Below are 12,982 nucleotides of genomic sequence, written 5' to 3' on the forward strand. Positions count from 1 at the left end.
TATATACGTGAGGTCCTTTATAATACCTCTGTCCATACTTCTTGCAATTTACAGCTTTGTTGATGACACGCATAAAGGCCTGAATCAAAGGAACAAACGTTTTAAATTAAAGTTATTATACGTGGGTTTGCCCTTTATTGAAGTGGAATAGATTGATATTGAATTCAATCTACCTGCTTTATACAGACTGTCTTGTTGATGTTATTTAATAAATCACCTGGTAGCGTGGGAGGTACCTAACGTCACATGATCCCAGCAACACGAATACATGGGAGCTGTAATCTTTGACTACATACAGATAAAGACACGTTCTGACACGGTCCGTTTCAGTACGCCCGATAACCTTAGAGAGATAGACTGGTTCCTGCAAATTTGACAAACAAAGGTAAGTAACAACGAAAACAGTGAAAAACGGGATACTTAACGTTAATATGTTATTTTTGCCGAGTCCACTTTAGTGGGGAGCCATACTTAGCCAATACTTTTCTGAATGCGTCATCGGCGATAGCTTATTAAAGGTTTGCTTACATATTTTCAGCAATGCTTTGTCTTTTGACCTCGACATGCATGTCATTGCCTTCTTGTTCAAGAAATAAATATAATGTCTAATATAAAATCACAACTCCTGCCTTAAATTACTTTAATACATAACTTTAGTGCGACATTTCAAAGAAACGAACGTACACGCTAGAGCATTTTTTGTACACATATTTCATCTTGATACCATATCAAACGACTTTGAGGATCGAACTCTGGATACTTACAACGTACGGTTCGTCACCATATGTCATCAGAATTTCAATGGGAATAAAACTCAAACAACTTTACCCAGCCCTAACTACTCATATGTTATTAAGTTATAAAAATTGAGTATAATAACAACTTCATCCAGGTCAAATTACGTACGTGATATTACGTCATAATAACTGAGTATATGTAACAACCTTTTCCAAACTAAACTACCTACATGACATTAAATTATAATAATGGAGTCTATGAATCGTCGGAAAGAATGTACTACCTTGGATGTAAACTAGTGACATTGATTACCATAAAACATCGGCAATGGGAAGTTCGTATCTAATACTTTGAAACCGCTCTCATGTGGGATTAAACATGTAATACAAATTTTTTCAATACACTTCCAATGGCAGATATGGACTTATAATATAGGTCATTCTGTCATTGGTACTTCATTTCACCGTTCCTCTTATGACAAAGTATCCGTGGAATGTTGTGACAAGAGACTTCTTTTAATCAATATTTTACATGACTAGAATTGGTTTGATTTTTAATGCTCTAGAAAATATTTATTTTGACTTTTTGGATGATATCAGTTGATCAAACATCAAATGACGTTATATATTGTAAACACATTATACACCATAATATAAATCATGCTATAAAATGTGCGTTTGAATTACAGCACAGTTTTTGTTAGTTGCCACACTGTTCCAAAATAAACATAAATGTTTCTTTCTTATTAGATTTGATTGTAGTATATTTTCCAAACTATAATGGTCTTTATGAAAATCCTTGAGCCCGTCTAATCCAGGCACAACCTTTTCATTTGACATAGATGTGACATTTGGCTAATAGAAAACAAAAATACATAGGTTATTCATATATCCCTTCTGCATGTGTAATACCCAATATCATAGTCTTTGCGCTTGGCGCAATATCTATGTTTATTTAATTCCAAATCTAGTGAGGCACATCATTCCACAGTCTGTTTATAGCTTTACATTCCAAAACGCATGCGGTTTTGATTCCGGTAAAGTTTTATAAAATGTATTTTTATCAGTATCAGACAAGTTTATTATATTCAAAAATTAATTTTTGGTAACATTCTGTGAAACTATTCTAATTTTGAATTTCTTGCTACTGTTAAAGCTTAAGTATATATGATAGGCAACATACCCATATTCAAATTGAAAGTTTCTTTGCATTTTCTTTTCCTAATTGGTTTAAAATAAGGTCTTTAAACACGTTATTATTATGAAATACAATTTTCACTGGAAAGGGATAAACGGTGTATCCGGTGTCATTATATCTAACCGTGATGTGTTACATAGGAACTTGACACATCGAATTATACCTTGAAATGTAAGAAATTTCGTGATAAGACCATATTTAGCTTTCAAACTATCAGAATCAATAATAGCTCCCTGATCTGTAAGCAAATCACCAATATAGATTGCATTATGTTCAAACAGTTCTTATAGAAAACTATTATATTGTTCACCCTTATAAGTGAACTGCATAACCGCTCTTGTAACTTTGTCTACTTTTGGCATCCTTGTCAAGTTGAAAAGTAACTCATTTAATTCCCGACAAAATTTTGCGGAGGATTTAGTAATGAGATGAATAAAGTTTACAGAACTGTTATTATGCCAAATGGTGTTATGGGTCTGGTTTCCCAATGTTTGAAAAAAAAATTGAAATATTTCTAGGTTTTTTTTCATAATTCATCTTTCCCTTTCTATCCAAATCTACCGAAAACTTGGTGTCCAATGATGCAAATTCAGTCACACATTGTGCTTCTTGTTTCATATCCAAACCGCACTTGTTTCTTCAATGTTAAGTTTCTGTCCTAAAACCCTTGCGAAGACGATTAATGTTTCAATAGAGAATTCAAAGTTTCCAACGAGCCTTTAAAACTTAAAGTAGGATCATCTTCAAACCGCGACAGTAAATATTGTGTTCCCTTTAACTTGATACCTTTTATATTTTTGTTATTATTTAATAGCACAGACCATATTTCTCCACATAATAATAAGAGATATGGGGAAATTGAAACATCCAGTCTACAACTCCTGGGAATCCTGAAAAACTCATAAGGAACGCCAATTTGTAAAATTGTCGATGCGATATTACAAGAAAAGTTTAAGCCCAGTGCCTAATACTAGTACTAGGCCCAAACATCAAAGAAAGTCAGAACGTAATAAACAATTTCCAGGAAATAGAATCTAATGCGTTTTTTTTAAATCGATTGATAATAGTATTCCCACAATTTGTAACTCTTCTTTAATACTCATAATATACTATACGATCTTTGCATTTTCGTCAATATATCTTCCTTTTAACAAAACCCATTCAGTATTCAATACTGACTTAATTTTTGGCAATACATCATGATGCCAATTTGTATACAACATTAAATAGAAATACTGGGCGCCAGATCCTCAACTACAGTTTGGCTTATCCTCCTTTATAGTATGCCTTGTTTAAATCATATTGTCGTATCCTCCTTTATTGTATGCCTAGTTTAAATCAGTTTGGCTTATCCTCCTTTATAGCATGCCTTGTTTAAATCGCTTTGGCTCATCATCCTTTATAGTATGCCTTGTTTAAATCGGTTTGGCTCATCCTCCTTTATAGTATGCCTTGTTTAAATCAGTTTGGCTTATCCTCCTTTATAGTATGCCTTGTTCAAATCGGTTTGGCTCATCCTCCTTTACTGTATACCTTGTTTAAATCGGTTTGGCTTATCTCGTTTATAGTATGCCTTGTTTAAATCGGTTTGGCTCATCCTCCTTTATAGTATGCCTTGTTTAAATCAGTTTGGCGTATCCTCCCTTATAGCATGCCTTGTTTAAATCAGATTGTCGTATCCTCCTTTATTGCATGCCTTGTTTAAATCAGTTTGGCTTATCCTCCTTTATAGTATGCCTTGTTTAAATCGGTTTGGCTTATCTCGTTTATAGTATGCCTTGTTTAAATCGGTTTGGCTTATCCTCCTTTATAGTATGCCTTGTTCAAATCGGTTTGGCTCATCCTCCTTTATAGTATGCCTTGTTTAAATCAGTTTGGCGTATCCTCCTTTATAGTATGCCTTGTTCAAATCGGTTTGGCTCATCCTCCTTTATAGTATGCCTTGTTTAAGTAAGTTTGGCTTATCCTCCTTTATAGTATGCCTTGTTTAAATCAGTTTGGCTTATCCTCCTTTATAGTATGCCTTGTTTAAATCAGTTTGGCTTACCCTCCTTTATTGTATGCCTTGTTTAAATCAGTTTGGTTTATCCTCCTTTACAGTATGCCTTGTTTAAATCTGTTAAGAATGATCCAGTTTCATGTGATTCGATAATTGTTCTAACTACAAATTTTGCAATGTCAATCTAAAAGACTTTTAAAACATTCAGCTCTTAGTAATCTGATCATGGGCTTTTGTTATTGTTCATACTTTTAAAAAATCAAGTACTAACAATGCCTTTTAACCTTAAAGAGTGCTCTTGCTTTAGCATGGGAATTGCATATTTTTTTTAGATGGACTTCGATGTCTACCCCATTGCATAGACTATTATAATACTCTTTACCTGGGATGTCCGACAGACTAGTAATAATGATAGGTTACTGCATTTGTATGGGAAAATATGAACGAGTTTTTCTTCTGAACAATACTGCACGATCTTGGGAAAATAGCATTAATCCGTTTGCATGTTTGAAAGTTTCATTTGTGACTGCGTGAACTCGTCCACATCGTTAATTTTATCATCTCTACTTTCAAATGGACGAAACAGATTGTTTAATTCATCCACAAACAAATCTAATAAAGCAAACGCTAAAGCGTTTGCAACATGGAAACATATTGCACGACTGACATTATAAAGTTAACGGAGAAAAAGTTAGCATATGGTAATTTCATTTTCATCTTGAATTACTTTTGAAATTGCTTTATCCACATATTTACATTTTCTACACGGCAAAGGTATTTTGTTGATTTCTATGCCTCTTCTACCCACTTTACTCTGGATCTTATAATACTGCCATCAAGCTTTTCTTTTTTCATGTTTTCAAGCTTTGTTTAGACTCCAATATTTTTAAATTGCAAGTACCAATGGAGCATTTTCCAAGGACTGAATTTTCCGTACAAGTTCGCTTTCCTGTTTTAAGTTATACTTCCTTTTATATGAAGCATACGTAGATCTGAATTCGACCTATTGGCAATATTGCCCCCATACTCAGATGAAACATATTATAATTTTATTTTTTCATGCCATTTTTGATATCATTAATATGTTTTCATCAAGCAGTCAACTGTTATTAAATCTTCACAACCATTTACATCTTATGAAATTATTTTAATTCAAATGCAATATGATCATGGCATGGTCAGGCCTATAATATGATTCATTGGACACTTTACCAACATTTGGCATAAGAGATTCAGACATTGGAAAGAAATCTAATTTAGCTTATTTAAATGACATTTTCTTCGCCATGTATATCTCTTTATTTCTTCATTTCTGTTCTAAATGGATCAACGGGACCAAATGTTTCTTTTATAATTAATGATGGATTCCAAACATTAGGGTTATTAACATTTGTATAATTATACGAATCTAATTCTAGATCTTAAACAAAGTAAAGATCCCTAAATATAAGTGTAGGTTCATTTTCATATTCATATATAATATCATTTATATTATTGTAAAATTCGGGACATTCATTACAATTTTAATATTTTTCTTTCTTTCAGATTAAAAACCAAACATGAATCTCATCTCAGTATTTATATTAGTTGCAATTGTGTATGCACAAGCAAACATGCTAACAAGCCGAGGAGAAATGGACCAGAGACTGAAGAATATATTTGTCCTGTCTAGTGACGAAAGAAGACCATCTTTTTGGGATCACCTCTTGTCAAAACCTAGGCCTAATTCACTCAAACGATCGGTTACAGCCTACTGCCAAACGCAAGAATGCTTAAGACTTCTTCAGCAATACGAACAACAGCTTCAACGGAACGGAATGGGAGTGTATGGCGGCAGGTGGCTTTGACTCAATGAAAGAATGACTGTACGAGGTTGAACAAAAAGTTACTACAAAGTCTAAAAAGAAATCGGTATCATTATTATAACAATGGTATCATACAGAGACGTTTAACTTTATGTGGCTTTTATTTACATATCTGTAAATAAAAACAAATACTTCTTATCGAGTCTCAAATGAAGCCTTGACTACAATCGGAATACCCTTAGACTTTAGACTTCGTGTTTTCGTAATCCGAAGCTCCTCAAACGGCACAATTAGTATGCCAATGGGTGAAGAAGAGTTTACCTGAGAATCCCAAAAAACGTCAGTTCCTCTGCGACTTTGCATATCCAACTCATCTTTTAGTTTCAGGTCAATATCGACATAGAATGGATGTTTAGAAATGAAAGACAAATATCATCAAATGTACTTAATAGCTGAAGTAATTGTTGTTTACTCAGTGTGTTATTTCGTTTAGCTGATTTAGTCTCGTGACTGCAATTTGTGATGTTTTTTTTCAGGCATGGTTTTGCACATATAAAAACATTTGCCTACATGTTGTTTATACTTAATGAAAACGTTTATGTAAAAGAATTATATTTGTGAAAAATGTACTGATAAAAGTACTTGTTGCTGGTTATGTCAACATCTAATGTTTGAGCCCCACATCTGAATACATTTAACTTCTACAAGGGAAAAAAATGGCCCTTCATAATCTCTTAATTTTATATTAAAAAAAAAATAAACCAGCAAATGGTTCAAAGCGTGTTTAAGGCAAAATGTAAAGGGTCAAAGGTAATTACCCATCTCGTCAGGTCTTCATGTTAATATGGGCAATGTAATGCATATATCTCAAATTTGTATCATGCATACACATACATTTGTTTTATTTAAGATTACATCCCTGTACATTACTTGATTGGATGTTATCTAATGTTATCAGGACGTTTTAAATCCTCTTCTTTTACTTTTTAACGGCAAACTGCAATTCTAAAGTGACATTGATAGATATGTCATATTTTATAACATTATTATATAACTGTGAATTTATAAGTTGAATTGTTTTCCTTCAGAATCATTATCTTCATTTTAGCCTGGGAATAATGTAATCAGATCTGTGTGTCGATTCGTATGTCTGTTCGCATATCCACCTGTCATAACCACACCTCCTAATCCACTAGGTAGAATGCACGAACATTGGTACACAAGGTCCACGTCTTGTCGACATCTGTGATTAGAGGTATAACTGTTGGACCCCTGACCTAATATTCTTTGGAGGAGACTGATGGCAAATATATAACACAGTTAGAATCATAGCTGCATTTTAAATATTATTTTAATAAACTTTGTGCATTGATATAATGTGTAACAGATATGGTTTTGCAATCCGCGGGTCACTGTCCCTGGGAGAGGGACATATGTATATAAACATAATGTTACAATTTAGGTGATGAGGTATTGAAAAACAAAACCTGCACCTACTACTGTTTAGGCACTTCATTAAACTGCATACGAAATATATATGTGACAAGTTTTAATCTGCGTACACGAAGTAACTTAAACCATGTTCCATGTGTCGTCGGGCCTACATGTGAATGTTTATGTTGAAGGTTTTCATTATGTATCTAATGAAGGAATATTTATTTGAATTTCACTGCCATATGCTCATTATCGTGTGCATGGAGTTTAGTTTAATAAAGTTTACCACAATTTAATGACATTTGCGATATGTATGGAGGTAATTATGTTGTCAATGTTTGTATTTAAGGTTTGTTATGTATCGACAACAGTATAAACGCTTGTGTTTAGGAGTTTTGGCATACATTAAGGAATTTAAATTTGACGTGTATATACCTTGTGTTTGGCCCTATTAATACATACTTGGATCTTTGTATCTGAAATTGATGGGAATAAGTTTAATGATGTGTTGAAGGTTTTATCCATTGCTTGTAGAAAAAAAAAACAATTCACTTAAAATTTCACTTATGTTTATTATTTAACACGTGACTGGACTTATCAAATCCTTGTTTTACTAGATGTTAAAGCTAGTGTTGCACATTATAGTGAAACGTTTTAGGCTAAAGCTTGAGTTTAAGGTGTGGAGACATGGTCAGAGTGTGTGTTTAACGTTTTGTTTGACGGATAAAATTTGAATTTTACCCCTGTATCTTTAAGAGCGTGGGCCTGACTTTGTTCAATAGCTTTTAACCCAACGCTTGAAACCGACGTTTGTTTATTGCTTTTTGTATTGACTAGAATTTTTAATTACCAAAGTGTATTAAATAGACTGTACTTCACTCACTTTAATGTTGTTGCATGGAATTTCAATGAGCTTTCCTGGAAAATTATGGAATTAAGTTGCTACAGTTTGCCTTTAAGATTTTTAATGGTGGACAGCCGGTTCCAGTCGGCATTGAAGGTTCGATATGGGCAGACAACAAGATACAGTTTGTCTTTATAGTTTGTTATGGGCAGACAGCATGTTAAAGATTTTGTTTAATGCCTTTGCTAAGAAACTGTACATTCATTCTATTTTTGTGAATTTATTGGAATTTGCCACCATTTCTTTTCAGTTTTCGCTACAATCTTTACTCATTTTTGTACAATTCATAATTAAACGTAAAAGATTCAACGTGTCATGCTATTTATATCAGTTCAAGCTTTTCAAATCATGTAACCCGATAGCTAAGGCTTGGTTCGCTTTCAGAGGACACGTCCGTTTTTGTACGACCCTCAACAAACGTTGAAAGGACATTTCGTGCTAACGTCGTATTCTTAAAGTCTGTCCGTCTGTCTATTTGTCATACCACCTATCATTCCTCGGTTTTAAAAAGAAAATATTTTCAATGAATCATGGCGAATGTGTCAAGCAATCTCAATCTTTGAGTATAGTAATTGTTGTTTAATAATCTGATTCAACTTGGAAGAAACGAATATCATATATTAAAAGTAGGCCACCGTGACCTGCAGTTTCACACTTCAGCGCCATTTTTACTTTGGGAATATAGTCAGAGTGCCGAACAACTTTGAGTGTACAGCATTTGACTTGTGTGCAGGTCTCATATACTGGATTGATTACCTCAAAATTAGGTCGCTGTGATCAATTTAGTATTCATTCAGAATTTGTATTGAGATATGAGAGACTTCATATATGTTTATCGAGCAATCGTACCGGCAGAATTATTTACCTAGGCGTGGATATAATTATATAGCGCATCATCACTCAAAAGGTCTATGCTACATATTATTACACGCAAGTTGTCTCACACCATCATTTCACATTTTCACGGCTTAGGCTATATTTTTTAGATACAAGGTTTTGACTTCATTACAGGTCTACATAGTTTGATTACACACACACACATACACACACACACACACACACATGCACACACCTACATTTATGTATGTATGTATGATTATAGTGTGTAATTATTCATTCTAGTGTGTAATTATTCATTCTATTGTGTAGTTATTCATTATAGTGTGTAATTATTCATTATAGTGTGTAGTTATTCATTATAGTGTGTAATTATTCATTCTAGTGTGTAATTATTCATTATAGTGTGTAATTATTCATTCTAGTGTGTAGTTATTCATTATAGTATGTAATTATTCATTATAGTTTGCACTATTTTCAAATACATCAGATTGTTTGGAACCAAGCTTTAAGGATTATGTAAAACGATTCGAAAGAAATGGTTAGTTTAGCAAAATAACTCGACCTTGAAAAAAATCCGTAATTTTTTTTTTCCTTTTTGTCTGTGCATCAGTATGCATGACGAAAAATCCATTAAGTGAGGAAAAATCTTTATATATTAACATTCAGGAAATATTTTTCAGGATATTACAACCGGACTTAGAAATCAATGGGGTATGTGTTGGGTGGATGAAATGAAAATAAATGTGAATGGAGAGGAAAGTTTGAATGTGAACTACGGAGCAGGCGTGGGGAAATATGTTCGCTGTCTCTCTCTCTCTCTCTCTCTCTCTCACACACACAAACACACAAACATAAACACACACACAGACACTCTCTCTCTCTCTCTCTCTCTCTCTCTCTCTCTCTGTGTGTTCCTAATTTAAAATCACAAAAAATACACCAAAAGAAAAAAAAAGAAAAAAATATCACTTGCAGGATTTACATTAATCTTTAGAAATGGATAATGTTGATCTATCTTGTCTCAAATTGCACTGAGGATACGATTTTTCTGCGAAACGGAAGAATTTCAAATTTACGAATGTATATCTAATACTTGACATATGGGTCGTACTTTTTTTCCAAGTTGCCTGTAGTGGGGAGGAGATTAACAAACAATGGATAAAGTGTTCACTTCCTATTTCATATTATATGGACTGTTACATGAGAAGTAACACTATAGGTTAGGTTGTTTCGTCAAGTATTACTAACATCAGCAATGAAGGCGACCGGTAGTACGTTAATAACATAAATGAATAAGTGTACTTAAGTTAGCGTGGCACATGATAGGAAAGCTTTATCTGACTACGATCCCCCACACTTCGACTTTTTATCAGTGTTGACTTGTAGCGAAATATGGTAGGCCCCCACACTTCAAATTTTTATCATTGCTGACTTGTGGGTGAATATGCTGATCGTAGATCGTGTTGTTGTGGTTTGAAAGTCGATAGAGAACTGTGATAACCAGATAAAAATTCCTACTAAACAGCTGGCTTGCTCCCCTTTGGCCGCGATAGACAAAAACGGCCATGTAAATGTACTGCACATTAGATATAATAATTTGTGTTTTGGGATTAAGATAATCCTTGTTGATATGCAGAGGATTAAAGCCTGTAAACATGGGTACAAAATGAAGAAGAGTAATATATATGTAATGAGATGCTTGATTGACAGTTTGGTTTTATGGCTTTATGTGCTGAGTTTCTTAATTCCCAAGTTCGTCTTGGTAAAAATAATTGCTAAGATTAAGTTTGGTTCGTTCTATAAGGGCATAACAACAGCAACACAAATACGTATGAAATTAGTCACCAAAATGTCAATCTTTGACAATATTAATTCTCCCATGAGGCCATGATATAGAGTGTAGCTTTGTTTTCAACTAAGAACGTCGTCAAATGTATGTACAAGAAACAATTACTAAATGCAGTCTCTATAATATTATCATATTTTTATCGATGACAGTTTTCCGGCAATTCCATATTTTCAACCTTATATATATATATATATATATATATATATATATATATATATATATATATATATATATACATATCTTCTATCACATTTATAAACAACATATATCCTACATGATCGATCGAGTGTTAAAACCAAATCTTTGATCTCTTTCAAGTTTCAGACCCAAATCTTTCTCCAAACTCTATCAAGTCTCAGTACCAAATCTGATCCCTACTGTATCAAGTTACTAAATCAAAGCATTGCCTATATTATTGCAGGCTTATCAACACGCATAAGTTATCCATATTCTTTTGACTTAATAAACTATAACTTTTATTATATCGAGTGTATGAATCAAAACATTTTCTCTCTGTGCTATGAAATATACAAAACCAATCTTTTATTAATATTATATCAGGTTTATAGGATAAACATTTCACCCATGTCCTATCAGTTTTATCAGTCAAGTCGATTATCAATACTCAGTCAAATCGTGCATCAATATTCAGCCAATTTTACATGTCAATAGTATTCCAAGTTTATCAACCAAACCTTTCATTGGTGCTCTATAATGTTTAAAATGAGAACTTGTAAATAATACTATATCAAGTTTATACATCAAAGCGTTTATCCAAATTCTCCAGTTTATAAAACGTCCAGTTTAACAGTAGTATATCCAGTTTATAAAACATCCTGTTTAACCGTATCATGTTTAACCGTACTCTGTCCAGTTTATAAAACATTCTGCTTAACCACAATCTGTCCGGTTTATAAACTATGCTGTTTACAAATTAGTTTATAAATCAAACCGTTTACCCGTACACTGTCCAGTTTATAAATCATACTGTATATCTATAATATGCCAGTTTATTCAACATTATACTATTCCCAGTTTATATACCATAATGTTTACTTATATTATGTCCAATCTATAACCACACTGTTTGCCCGTACACTGTCCGTTGTATAATCCATGCTGTTAACCCATAGTCTGTCCAGTTTATATTCCATACTGTTTACTTATATTATGCCCAATCTATAAACACACTGTTTGCCCGTACACTGTCCGTTGTATAATCCATGCTGTTAACCCATAGTCTGTCCAGTTTATATACCATACTGTTTACTTACATTATGTCCAATCTATAACCACACTGTTGGCCCGTACACTGTCCGTTGTATAATCCATGCTGTTAACCCATAGTCTGTCCAGTTTATATACCATACTGTTTACTTATATTATGTCCAATCTATAACCACACTGTTTGCCCGTACACTGTCCATTGTATAATCCATGCTGTTAACCCATAGTCTGTCCAGTTTATATTCCATACTGTTTACTTATATTATGTCCAATCTATAAACACACTGTTTGCCCGTACACTGTCCGTTGTATAATCCATGCTGTTAACCCATAGTCTGTCCAGTTTATATACCATACTGTTTACTTACATTATGTCCAATCTCTAAACACACTGTTTGCCCGTAAACTGTCCGTTGTATAATCCATGCTGTTAACCCATAGTCTGTCCAGTTTATATACCATACTGTTTAGTTATATTATGTCCAATCTATAAACACACTGTTTGCCCGTACACTGTCCGTTGTATAATCCATGCTGTCCAGTTTATGAACCAAACCTTTTATTCTTATTCTTTAATGTAAACGTATACATCAAAATGTATAAATAAATAAAACCTTTTATGAATTCTTGTCATCTTTATAAACCAAACATTTCCCCCAAACTCTGTCAATTGATTCTCTATCAAGATTATAATCCATGACTTTTATCCATACCTACTAAAAAGCAAGACCTTTAATCCGTAATCTCTCAAGTTCAGAAATCAAACGTTTCATGCTTGTTATATCCAATTAGTTAATCAATCATTTATCCATGCTCTGTCAGTCTCATAGATTAAACATTTTTGTCCATTCTATATCATGTTTACAAACTAAATGATGTATCCATAATGTAATAAATTTATACACTAATCATTGTGTCCATAATGCATCAAATTTATAAACCAAGCATTGCATCCATAATGTATCAAATTTATAAACCAAGCATTGCGT

General features: G+C 33.2%; 1 long non-coding RNA gene across 1 annotated transcript; it reads left to right on the forward strand.

Annotated features, from left to right (window-relative positions):
* The first annotated feature begins 297 nt into the window (after window positions 1–297).
* On the forward strand, window positions 298–8,386 carry LOC149791241 (uncharacterized). Its single transcript, XR_016423162.1, has 2 exons — window positions 298–385; window positions 5,480–8,386. It is a non-coding gene; the product is annotated as an uncharacterized LOC149791241 (long non-coding RNA).
* The last annotated feature ends 4,596 nt before the right edge of the window (window positions 8,387–12,982 follow it).

Source organism: Sinohyriopsis cumingii, chromosome 9 (assembly GCF_028554795.1).
Source record: "Sinohyriopsis cumingii isolate HCF-2022 chromosome 9, ASM2855479v2, whole genome shotgun sequence".
Taxonomy (NCBI): domain Eukaryota; kingdom Metazoa; phylum Mollusca; class Bivalvia; order Unionida; family Unionidae; genus Sinohyriopsis; species Sinohyriopsis cumingii.